This window comes from Schistocerca gregaria, chromosome 7, assembly GCF_023897955.1.
Source record: "Schistocerca gregaria isolate iqSchGreg1 chromosome 7, iqSchGreg1.2, whole genome shotgun sequence".
Classification (NCBI taxonomy): Eukaryota; Metazoa; Arthropoda; class Insecta; order Orthoptera; family Acrididae; genus Schistocerca; species Schistocerca gregaria.
In genome coordinates this window covers 348,336,308-348,349,330 of record NC_064926.1, presented here as the reverse complement: position 1 = coordinate 348,349,330, position 13,023 = coordinate 348,336,308, and the positions used below count along the sequence as shown (strand labels likewise).

Sequence of the window (13,023 nt, the reverse complement as noted above, 5' to 3'; positions counted from 1 at the left end):
AACATTTTTACGATAGGAGTAGTGTTTACTTCCAATTTTCTCGAAACAGAAAAAATATTCTCAAGGTGTGATTTGTTGGCACAATGGCACAATGATTAGTGCCAGGCTCCTCCTACACCATAGATGACTTGTTGAATAGGAATAAATCAATCTACATGTACAATATAGGCATTTTGTGCCATTTAAGGGAATGCGGTAGGTAACAAACATTCTAACTTTTTAAAAAAAATTTAAAAAATCTTGACTCATTTGTGCATTTCATATGCACTTTACACTTTCCACATCATAACAGTTACCATGAGATTGATCAATGAAACATGTAACTAACTAACAAACTAGGAATTTAAAGGATCTGTTAAAAAAAATGGCTCCGAGCAATATGGGACTGAACATCTGAGGTCATCAGTCCCCTAGAACTCAGAACTACTTAAACCTAACTAACCTAAGGACATCACACACACCCACGCCCAAGGTAGGATTCGAACCTGCGACCGTAGCGGTCGTGCGGTTCCAGACTGAAGCGCCTAGAACAGCTCGGCCACACCGGCCGGCAAAGGATCTGTGTTATCCACAATTCACAATGTACCCCCGGTCAGTTAATGGGTTTTTATCTGTCACTTATTTCTTTCTTCTCCGGAAGTCTTTATTGATGTGAAAAACATCAAGTTGCACCATGGTTTGGTGTCCACATTAAACTGTAGGTCCCTCTGAAACAGCTCATCAAGACAGGTCAATGGTTGAAAGAACAAATCAGCTTACCACCTTTGATAGGACACGGTCTAGCATGGCACTGTGGTGTTCAGATCATCCTTAAGGTTGACGAAAGCTGTCATGGATACAAGAAATTAATTCTGCAAACTAAGATTAGCTGTTTCATATATCATATACTGTTTTATTAGACACAGTTCTGAAATATAGACTCATTCACACATTAAAGCTTAACAGAAGGTTTAACAGGCTCTGCATTCTAACAAGAACACAATTATGTTTGTCTTTACTGAAACATGTTTCACCACAGTCGTGCCATTATCAATGGCAGGATTTATTTTTATATAAAATATAATAATATAAATTTTGTGAATTTGATATCTGTGGGCACTGTCTTATTGCTACCGTATTGCTTCCATTTAATGTCCATTGAAAATTCCAGTTCCACAGAATTACATTCTGGTACATATTGCATTTTCTTTACGTTTGAGAAATGATCTCTTAATTAAACATTTGTAACAATGTTTTTGTTATTCTGTGAATCATTAAACTTCTTATATATAATTTCAATAAAAAGAAATAAAAATCATAATATAACAATTTAAAAAATAAGGCTTATCATTTTTAAAATAAAACCAATTTTTATTTTCAATTCATTATCTGCCCTTTTGAAAACATTCATATATTGATTTTGAGTAAAATTGGATCATAACTGTTACAGAAATGATCTGTTACTGAGTAATCTGTTCTACATTTATTTCTGGAAATGTAATGTTGCATTGTTTTCAATTTTCCGAGATGAATTTCAAAACTAAGGACTGTTTGGTCATTAAATAAATAAGCTTATTAGAAAAGATTTTTATTAACAGCAACATTTTACTACATATCGACTTTACTTTTCCACATAATTGCTGTTCACATCTGTACACTTTCTGTAACACAGCACCAACTTCTTCAAGCCCTCTGTACAGGAGTCTGCCACCTGGTAATTGAACCAGGTGGCATTTTTGATTTCATTGTCATTTTAAAACCGTTGTCCACACAGACACTTTACAAATGCAAGAAGGGGAAATAGTTGGATTATGAAAAGCTGGGACTGTACAGAGGGTGCGCAGAAAAGTTCCCAACAGAAATCTTGAATCTTCCCTTTGGTTTTAGCAGTGATGTGAGGGTTGCATTGTCATGGAGGAGGATTATGGCACATGACAGTTTCCCACGTTCTTAATTTTGGATCACAAATCTCAGTTTGCTCAGCATTTCACAGTATATGTCAGCTGTAATTGTTGACCCATGGTCCACGGAATCAATCACAAGGACACTCTTTTCGTACCAAAAAGTGGTAGCTATCATTTTTAATTCGAGAATGGGGACTGCTTAAACTTCTTTGGATTGGGTGAACTTGAATGGTAGTACTGCATTGACTGTTGCTTCGATTCTGAGTTGGTGTATGATATCCACAACTTGTCACCCTTAACAATTTGGGGAAACATATCATCTCCAACTTATCTATAGCACTCCAAAAATTGTTGATCACTATACAGTCTTTGCTCTTTGTGCTGATCAGTGAGCATTTTTGGAACCCACCTCACACATAGTTTGTAATACTCAGTGACAATGCTGTAAATTGAAGTTCAAGTAACATTTTGAAATTCATTAGCCAGACCACTAATCATCAGTCACCGATCACTTCGAAGCTTTTGGTTCACTTGATCAACATTGTCATTGGTCCGAATACTGGACCTGTCGCTCTGCTGTTTGCTGTGAACATTTATGCAGCCATTTTGAAAATCTTGACATGATTTTCAAACTTTCTTGTCACTCATTTCAGATCCATACACAACTCATAACTCACAATATATTTCAGCAGCTGAAGATCCTTTTGCCAGCAAAAATCTAATCACACTGCACTCTTCACTTCTGATGGGAGGTACAATTGTTTTGGCCATTGTGATCTGCTGTCGACGACTGGCAAATGATTACTAAATCAAACCAACAATGCAGTAGTTTCCTGAAGAGTCAATAGACAGCACTGTATGCATGAAAATTCATTCAGAGTTACCCACTGTTAAATATTGGTCACTATGCCTTAATTTTGGAATGCATCTTAGATAAATACATACAAATCAATTTAATTTGGTAAGAAAAAGTACAGTAATCACTGACTGAATTTTTTTAGCACAAAGCCATTCTTGCAAACACATCAAGTTCATAAATTTTGAGATAATGATGGAAGTGGAGGATACTGGGCCAAAACATTTGAGGATCTCTTCTGTAGAATGTTGTGAAAGGATTTGTGCAATCATTGTTTAAGCATATATAATGAATAATGCATTTCTGTTAACAAAGAATGTATGAAGCAATGAAATTTTTGTTCAAATTGTTTCTTTTGTTATAGAAACCAAAATAACAAGCCATTATTTGAGAGAATTACTGTTCAGTGTGTTGTAATTTTTTTGTGTAATGTACTCTCTGACAATTTAGGAAATCACTTAAGACTGCTTAGGGAATTATTTCAAGGAGTACTTCCAGGTCACTTCCGTCTGGTATAATGTCATCTGCAGTTGCCAAATGCTCCAATTCAGCTATTATCAATATGGTGATTTTGTTTAAAGATTGTTATTTAGGCTAGTGGTTACACGTGTCAAAAGTAATAGCTCTTTTTGGTTACCATTGCAGTTTCAGTATGTATCTGAGATAGTTTGCACCAATGGGTATGAATAAGCTAGTTAAAATATCTTTTGGAAAAAAATAAAATAAAACTATTACTTTTGGACAATTTCATTTTTTAGAATGTAACGTAAGGTAGATATAACCAGTTTAAGGCGGCAGGGGGGCTAATCCACTTGGGTCATCGGTCCCTTGCTCCTATAAAACAAGTCGATGATGGAAAGCATAAAACAAACGAGATTTACTGCACAAAACTTGGAGAAAATAAGAAACCACAAGGACTAAAGAAGGGCAACAAACACTACAATGAAAAAAAAGACAAGAAAACCACAGGGAGACACAAGAAATGGGTAGAGGGGATTAAAATAAGAGAACAGATGATGGTGGCTGGCTGATCACGAGAATAAAAATGGATAAGCCAGCCACTCTGCAACACATTAAAACCTCTAGCCTAAAATCACTAGGTTAGAGAACACAGAGTGACAAACAACATGCATTAAAACTGCAATGGAACAATAACTGCCCCCCCCCCCCCTCCTTTCCCCCAACCATGTATAAAACGTAAAACTAAATAAGTCAACGAGATTTTGTCAGCTAAAGTAGGAGACTGCAACAGAATGTGGGCCTCTATCAATTGGCTGGTGCATCGACAACGGAGTGGGTCTTCATAGCAGAGGAAATAGCCATAGGTCACTCAAGTGTTGCCAAAGAGGAGCTGGCAGAGGACCACAGAGTCCCTGCGAGAGGCCCACATGGAGGACTTCTACACATCCGTAGTCTCCTTCATAACATGCAGTTTATAGGGCATAGCTAGATTATATTATTCCATATCCCAAATTTGAAAAACCTTGCGGCATAATACTAAGTGCAGGTCAGTTTCAGAGATGCCAATCGCCAGAAGCAGTTTCTGAGTAGCCTGTTTGGCCAGCCTGTCAGCAAGCTCATTTCCTGTTATTCTGACGTGTCCCGGAGTCCAGACAATCACCATTGAACAACCGGACCATTTCAGTGCATAGACAGATTCCTGGATGGTTGCACTAAAGGATGGTGAGGGTAGCACTGATCAGTAGCTTGTAAGCTGCTCAAGAGCACAGGATATGGCCACTAACTCAACAGTGAAAACACTGCAGCCATCCAGCAAGAAGCACTGTTCAATATGTCCTGAGTGAGTGTAGGCGAAGCCAATGTGACTATCAACCATTGAGCCGTTGGTGTAGACTACTTCAGAGTCCCAGGGTGTGTCAAGAATCAAGAAAAAGAGACGGTGAACAGAAGCAAGAGTCTTTATGGACATGTAAAAGATCCAGCTGAAGCTGCAGTATAGGTATACACCACGGAGGTGTATGAGAATGGACCCAGAGGAGAGGTGGTAAAAAGAAGGACGCCAGTTCAAACAGAAGGGATTAGGTGCGAACAGTAATCATAATCCCTGACGTGGGCTGCAGGTGTGAGAGATAGACTGCTGTGGTTGGGAAAAGGAGATGGTAGTTTAGATGCTCAGAAGAGCTACAAATACGCGCGACATAACTGACGAGCAGCTGTTGGCGCCTGATCTGCAACGGAGGCACCCCAGCCTCCACCAGTAGGCGTATCACTGGACTCATCATAAAAGTTTCCGCCACTATTCGAACACCACAGTGGCGCACTGGCTCTAGTTACAACAATGCTGAGGGCGCTGCTGAACCATAAACAAGAATCCCATATTCAAGGTGAGACTGAACAAGGGCTTTGTACAGCCACAGCTGTGTAGAGCAATCTGCAACCTGGATGGTGTTGCTCAGGCAGCGGAGAGCATTCAGGTGTTTCCCAGCATTTCCGCTTGAGCTGACGAAGATGAGGAAGCCAAGTCAATCGGGTGTCAAAAGCAGTCCTAAGAATCGATAGGTCTCCACTACAGTGAATAGATCATCATCAAGGTAAAGTTCTGGTTCCTGATGAATGATACGGCACTGACCACAGTGCATCAAGCATGACTCAATGGCTGAAAACTGGAATCTGTGGGTTAGAGCCCATGACTGCAACTTGCGGTTGGTCCCCTGTAGCCACCACTCAGCAGCACCAGTGCTGGAGGAGCAGTAGGAAATGCAAAAGTCGTCTGCATACAGAGAACATGAGAAGGCTGGCTCCACAGCTGGGCAGCTCCACAGCAGCTGCTGCTGCTGCTGCTGCTGCTCCTGCTGCTACATCACTAATGGCTGCTAAAAGTAAAGTGACACTCAATACTGAGCCCTGTGGGACCCCATTCTTCTGGATATGGGGGAACCTATGAGAAGCATAAACTTGGACACAGAAATTACGAAGTGACAGGAAGTTTAGGATAAACATCGGGAGTGGGCCCCAGAGACTCCACTCATGTAAAGTGGCAAGGACATGGTGTCACCAGGTCATGTTGTAGGCTTTTCTTAAATCAAAAATGACAAATACCAGGTGTTGGTGTCTGGAAAAGGCTGTTCAGATGGCAGACTCGAAGGACACTACTAGGTTATCAGCAGTAGAGCGACCCTGATGGAAACTGCCTTGGTGCGGATGCAGTACGCCCTGTGACTCCAGGAGCCAACACAACCGCTGACTCACCATACATTCTAGCAGCTTATAAAGAATGTTGATGAGGTTGATGGCCCAACAGCTATTCACATCAAGCGGATTTTTACCAGGTTTGAGCACTGGAGTAAAGGTGTTTTCCCCCACTGTGATGGGAATACCACAGGGCTCAGTATTGAGTGTCACTTTACTTTTAGCAGCACGAGCAGCAGCAGCAGCTGTGGAGCTGCCCAGCGGTTGAAGATGACGAGGATACGTTGCTGGTAGTCCGACAAGAGATGTTTAATCATCTGAGTGTGTACATGATCTAGCTCAGGAGTTTTATTGGGACAATGTGCAAGAACGCACAGCAGCTACCACTCAGTAACTGTAGCGTTATATGGTCCACCGTGGCATCTAGTAAACAAGAGGAGTCTTCCTTCCATCTGCCATTTGGTACAAATTGCTGGGAGGTAATACTCTGATGCAGAGGCTCAAGCACAGTGCCCAGCAATGTGCTCGGCACTTGTGTTAGCTTCGGTAAATAGTCAGCATCGGTAGATAGCTGGTGCCAGTAGATAACGCTAAATTGTTGGAAATGCCAGGGACACATGTTGAGTTCCAGTACCCAAAGATGCATCTGATCTTCACCCAGATTTTCGAAGGAGACATATGTGACCCAACGATTATGACATACTTCTCCCAACACTCCTGTTTCTGTCTTTTTAAGAGCTGGTGAACGCAGCCATGGAGCCATTTAAAACCTATTAGGTGCTCCAGTGATGGGTGCTTCTTATGTCACTGTAGAGCTGCCTATGCTCTTTAATGGACTCAGCTATTTTTGATGACCACCAAGGTAATGTCTCTCGCCGGTGGGGTGGGGGGTGGGGGGGGGGGGGGTAGGGGTGGCCCTGAAGAACATGGGATCGCGTTTTCTGCGGTACATGTGGGGAGATTCAACAGTGATGGTAGATGTGAAAGCTTCCCAGTCTGCCTTGTTTAGAACCCATCTGGGTAGGTGCCTGTGGGGAATGATGCTGGGGGAGCAACCGGAAGATGGGGAAATGGTCACTACCACACAAGTCGTCATGGACTCTCCAGTGAACAGATGGGAGAAGTCCTGAGTTGCAAAGTGATAATTCGTTCGCTAAGTAAGCACCATGAGCCACACTGAAATGTGTGGGGTCCCAGTATTTATAAGGAAGAGGTCTAGTTGAGACAGTAATTCTCAACATCTTTACCTTGGCCAGTAATCATGGTGCCACCCTACAAGGAGTTATGGGCATTAAAATCTCCCAATAGTGGAAAAGGTTTGGGAAGTTGATTAATCAGTGCAGTTGATATGTTCAGGGATACTGCAACATCTGGAGGAAGATATACATTGCAACAGTTATTTCCTGCATTGTCCTTATGCTGACAGACAGAGCTTTGAGAGGAATTTGAGGGGGGCATAGGTCTGCTACATACCAAGTTCAGGACGTAGATGCATACTCCATCTGGTGCACTATTATATTGACTAAGGTTTTTGTAATATCCCCTATAGCTGCAAAGGGCAAGGGTCTGTATTGCCAGGTACAAGGTTTCCTTGAGAGCAATGTAGAAAGCATGTGTAAAGCTTAACAATTGTCATAGCTCTGCCAGGTGGTTGATTAAACTGCCGTAATTCCATTGGAGAATGATGCTGTCTGGAGGCTGAGAAAGTATGAAGGGACCAAGGAGGCAGTTTATGCCTCGGGGTCACCTGCTGCTACCAACTGGGTACTTTTGTGATTTATAACCATTGGGTCTGAGGGTCCAGCAAGATGTAGGTCCTTTGGGGATCCCACCTCATCCTCAGGTGCAGAACTTGTAGGTAGTGGTGGTGTGGGGGCCATGGCAATTTCTTTTTTCTTGGGTGTCCTTTTTTTTTGGGGGGGGGGGGGGGGGGGATGTCTCTCGCTGCTACTCGAGCTTTTCTGGCTGGGAGGGTTTCACTGATTCAGCCTCAGGGGCTGAGGAGGATCTTGAAGCCTGTAGGTTCTTCAGCCACTAGCAGGTGTACTCTTTCCCACTGGTAGGAACCGGGGGAATTGGGGAAGAGAGTGACCCAAAGGACCTCCTCCTAACGAGAAGAGCTGAAAAAGACTGATGCTTCTCCAGCTGAGAAATGGGAACTGATGTCCCTGATGGTTGGGAGGGTATTGCTCCTGAAGTAGGTGTTGCAGGAGCAACAGGGATAGGAATGCCCCCCCCCCCCCCCAAGCAAGGGGGCAGATCAGATGTAGTCTTGTGGACCTGAGCGCCAACTACAAATGGCAGAGCTCATGGGGCTGGAATTGTTATTGTAGCTGTGGCATAAGACCATGTCATGCGCATAGGGTTTAGGTTTTGAAATTTACTCTTAGCCTCTGTGTAGCTTAGTTGGTCCAGGATCTTGTATTCCACAATTTTCCTTTCTTTCTGGAGAATGCTGCAGGGTGCTTGCAGCAGTTGACACTAATGGGAGGTGGGGTACATGGGGTATTGGGGTATAATGGATGTCCACAACCTTGACTTGTGATTTTTTTATTTGGGGGGGAGGGGGGGGGATATATGTGGCTTTACCTTGCATCAGTATACCATCACCTTGACTTCTTGGGTAATGTGTCACACTCAAAGGCCAAGATGAAGGTACTGGTGGCAACCTGATTATCCTTTGGGCCCCTACGGATGCGCTGGACAGAATGAACACAATGTCACTCTAACCTGGTCCGCAAGTCGTCATTGGACTGCAAAAGAGGTCCCTGTGGAATATAACATCCTGGACCATATTTAAGCTCATAGGGGATATGATGGAAACAGAAACATCCCCCAGCTTGTTACAGGTGAGTAATGCCCATGACTGGGCAGAGGATGCTGTTTTTATTAGAACTGCCCCAGATCACATTTTTGACAATCCCTCCACCTCCTGAAACTTGTCCTCTAAATGCTGCATAAAAAACTGAGGCTTTATAAACAGGAAAGATTACCCATCAGCTCTCGTACATACTAGGTACTGGGGCGAATAAGGTTTGCTTCTACCTGTAGCCTGTTGTACCTCCCATGGTGTGGGCATGGAGATGAATAATTGGTGGTGAACTGGAACATTGAGCACTTAGAGACTGCTAGTGTTTGACTACCAGCAAGAGATGATGTAATACGCTTTATGACAGCTTATTTGTCCTGTGCCACCCATTCTGACCAGAGGAGGTCCCAAGGAAATACATGGCAACCATTTTTACCTTGCTCCAATTCACCATACGGTGGCTTGTGGAGTATGTATGTAAATGTAGAAATAGCCTAAATTTTAGTAGGCACTTGGGAAGATAGTTGCTTTTGAATTTGGCATAAAGTATATGCTCAACAATGCTATTCTTATTATGAAGACAAATTGCATGTATGATTACAAGGTCCTCAGAGAGCTTGTAGAATGATACATTGCCCAGATGTAGCATCCACAACCAGTATCACTAAAAGTAACAGTAGTGACAGCCTTTTTGAAGAGTATTCTATGGGTTATTGATGGAAAGGCAGTCAATGAAGGACTGACACACATTGGATTCTGTGAGGTACTTGAAAGGAGGATATAAGATGAACATCGAAAAAAGCAAAATGAGGATAATGGAATGTAATTGAATTAAGTCGGGTGATGCTGAGGGAATTAGATTAGGATATGAAACACTTAAAGTAGTAAAGGAGTTTTGCAATTTGGGGAGCAAAATAACTGATGATGGTCAAAGTAGAGAGGATATAAAATGTAGACTGGCAATGGCAAGGAAAATAGTTTGGACAAGAAGAGAATAGAAGCTTTTGAAATCTGGTGCTACAGAAGAATGCTGAAGATTAGATGGGTAGATCACATAACTAATGAGGAGGTATTGAATAGGATTGGGGAGAAGAGGAGTTTATGGCACAACTTGACTAGAAGAAGGGATCGGTTGGTAGGAAATGTTTTGAGGCATCAAGGGATCACCAATTTAGCATTGGAGGGCAGCGTGGAGGGTAAAAATCATACAGGGAGACCAAGAGATGAATACACTAAGCAGATTCAGAAGGATGTAGGTTGCAGTAAGTACTGGGAGATGAAGAAGCTTGCACAGGATAGAGTAGAATGAAGAGCTGCATCAAACCAGTCTCAGAACTGAAGACAACAACAACAACAATGTTGGTATTGGTGGTGGTGGTGGTGGTGGTGGTGGTGGTGGTGGTGGTGGCGGTGGTGTTATTAGTTAATTCCTGCTTACAACCAGGAGTAATGGTCTTGGACACCACTGCACTAGACTGTATCAGAATCTTTCTGTTGAAGAATGTACTCAGCTTCTCTGTACAGATGGAGCTTCTCCTCAAGACGTGAAAAACATTTCCAGCAAAAGCCCAGGTGTGTGAGACATGCTTACAATAATGTCAGTCACATTTGAGAGAAAAAAGGTGAACAGACTGTACGTGATGGTGGTGGTGGGCCTCATGGGCAAAGTCAGTTTGGCTGATAGATCTTTTCAGACCTAAAGCAAGCCAAGACAATCACCTAATGTAAAACCTGAGCCACTGGCTCATATTCTCACTGTTGCCTAAAGCACAACATTCTTCTATGGCAGGCTTAATTTGCCTCGGCCTCATACTTGATCACAGTGATGATGGTGAAGCATGATCAAATTTAAGGGCAAGAGATGACAGTGCGAATCTACTTGCATAACAGACAACTAAAGACCCAAACAGATACATTGTTTCATAGAAGCTCATTGTAAATTTACAAAAAGGCTCACAACAGTTAATAAATTTGAAGGCTCTGAAATGAGTGGCAAATAAGGTATAGTTGTAGAGAATAAATCATTAAGGACCTGACTGACAGTGCTTGGTCCGTAAATAAAAGCCACTTACAAGCAATCATGGAACATAGATGGATATAAAAATAAAAAGAGGGCAAACTGTGACCCACCACTAGCTCTGGACATTACTTAAAACTCAGCACTCAAAGAAACAGCTGTATGACCACAGAGAGAGTTTTTTTTTTCCAGCCAACCTAATTTTGTTAATTTTGATAGCTTGGGAACGGACACTCAGACCAGTTAGGTTACCAAACACTGATGCCACAACAGTCTGCCTTGTGTTCCCAAGTGCCAGGCACCATTCAAATTCCCACAAGTGCTTCTTCCAATGATAAAGCCATCTTGGAAAAAATTAATTACCTCTTCATGGACTGGAATAATGATTCACGAACTGTACAGAATAATACCTCTATACCCATGACTGTCTATTTACTATCTCTTGTCTGTCCTAGCAGCACACACAAAATAGAAAATAAAAATAAGTGCTCAGTAATGAATTGAAATTTAGGCACTATTTCAGGCCTCCTCAATGGCTTCCTATGCTTTAATTATCCTAATTATCATTTGTCTATTAAATTTTGCCAGTCACAGAAAGTGTGACAGGAGCTGTGGTAGTTTAATGGGTAGAGCACCTGACTCTGACCCTGTATGTCCTGTGTTCAAATGCGGGTAGAGGAAGCGATTTTTTTCTCTTTACAGTCCCCCCATGACAGTACCAGGTCCGCTCAGGCAGCTGTTAAAATGCGTACCAGGCTATATCGTGGGGGTAAATAGCGGCCAGAATGAGGGGCTTGCTACAATTTCTCCTTCTAGTGCCACGACGGAGAGAAGGGCTGCACTTCATGGGCAGTCAGGATGACACTCCAGTCACAGGCTTGTGACACAGACTTGAACTCTTTTCTTACAGAGGCTGAGATCATACAAACAAAAGAATTTCATCATCTATGAGCTGCCTTTAACGTTTCTGCCACTTTTGAATACTCAGGTTTTGTGAATTTTCTTGTAACAGTTGCTTTTACTCAAAAACTTTCTTCTCTTTTGACAGAAAAGATGGATGTATTTCTGAAAGTTAATAATTTCACCTGTATGCATATCCATGTGCTGCTGCTTGGTGAGTAGGTAAGTGGTAAATAAGATTGTTCGTGTTGTCATATGGAAATGGAGTGAAATTCTACTGACTTTTATATTGACTACAGCTGGTTTTATTTTGTAAATTGCCACAGATTGTAGGAAAGGGTCTATTACTTTTAATAAAAAAGTGTCTTCAATGACTTCTGTGAATAGTTGGAGCAATAAACCATACTTATGCTGATTATGCTCTAAGTCTGCAATGACATATGAGAATACATACCACTTGCCAGCACATATCTTACATCGCTTCCCATGGTTTTCAACATACTCGTTCCTTGCCTTTGGTGTACATACAAATTATTGTGACTCATCAGTCCAGGCAATTCTTTTCCTTGCTACTAGCATACACTGTATGTGTTTCTGTGTCTGTGACAACCACTGTGCATTGTGACAAGCTGAGAGCTGATACACAAGTGGGGTGTGGTATCTGTATCCCACAACAAAAAAGTGGCTCTGACTGGTATGGCTGCTGATCACTTGATACCGTTGTTGTTCGGCACTGAATTGCTAAGTTATTTGCTGCACTTTGCTCAAGCTCAGTTATCCAATCAATGTTGATGCCTATTATCCCCAAACTGAAGTACTTGTGGAATATCTTTGTTACAGCAAAACAGGAAGAGACCAGTAACTGCTTCACATCAAAAATTGGATGTTCCATTTTCTTGGCACCCATAATCTGATTACTATCAGAGGCACTAACCTGCAAGCCTCACCTATCCGACAACAGCCAGTACAAGATTTCATGATGTCACAGCCATATGGCACATTAAATAATTGCATTCACTGTGGTAACAGGAGCACTATCTCAACAACACAGCACTAATACAGTTTTACATCGTTGCATCAGAAGTAAATTTTAAATTTAACCAAGGCATTAAATTAGTTATGAATGCTTCGACATCCTTTCGGTAAATAAGTAAGTGTATATAAATAATCTTTTATAATTTTCAAAGTTGCAATAAATACTAAAACACCAAAAAGTTAAGTCAGAGAGATGAAACAGAAATAATATGCAAATGAAATACACAGTCAGAGCAATTACTGCTTCCAGATTTCGAAAAATAGATAAGATAATATTACAACTGATAAGATAGCATCTGCACCCAACTTTCTATTATGAGTTTCTCTAAATTTTTAGCTATTTGCAGCTATGCATCATCTTCTTGGCTCATTC

The 13,023-nt window shown here is 41.7% G+C and overlaps 1 protein-coding gene across 1 annotated transcript in view; it reads right to left on the bottom strand.

Moving 5' to 3' along the window:
- The window catches only part of LOC126282514 (probable E3 ubiquitin-protein ligase HERC1), a 715,173-nt gene that overhangs the window by 325,162 nt on the left and 376,988 nt on the right, over positions 1 to 13,023 (bottom strand).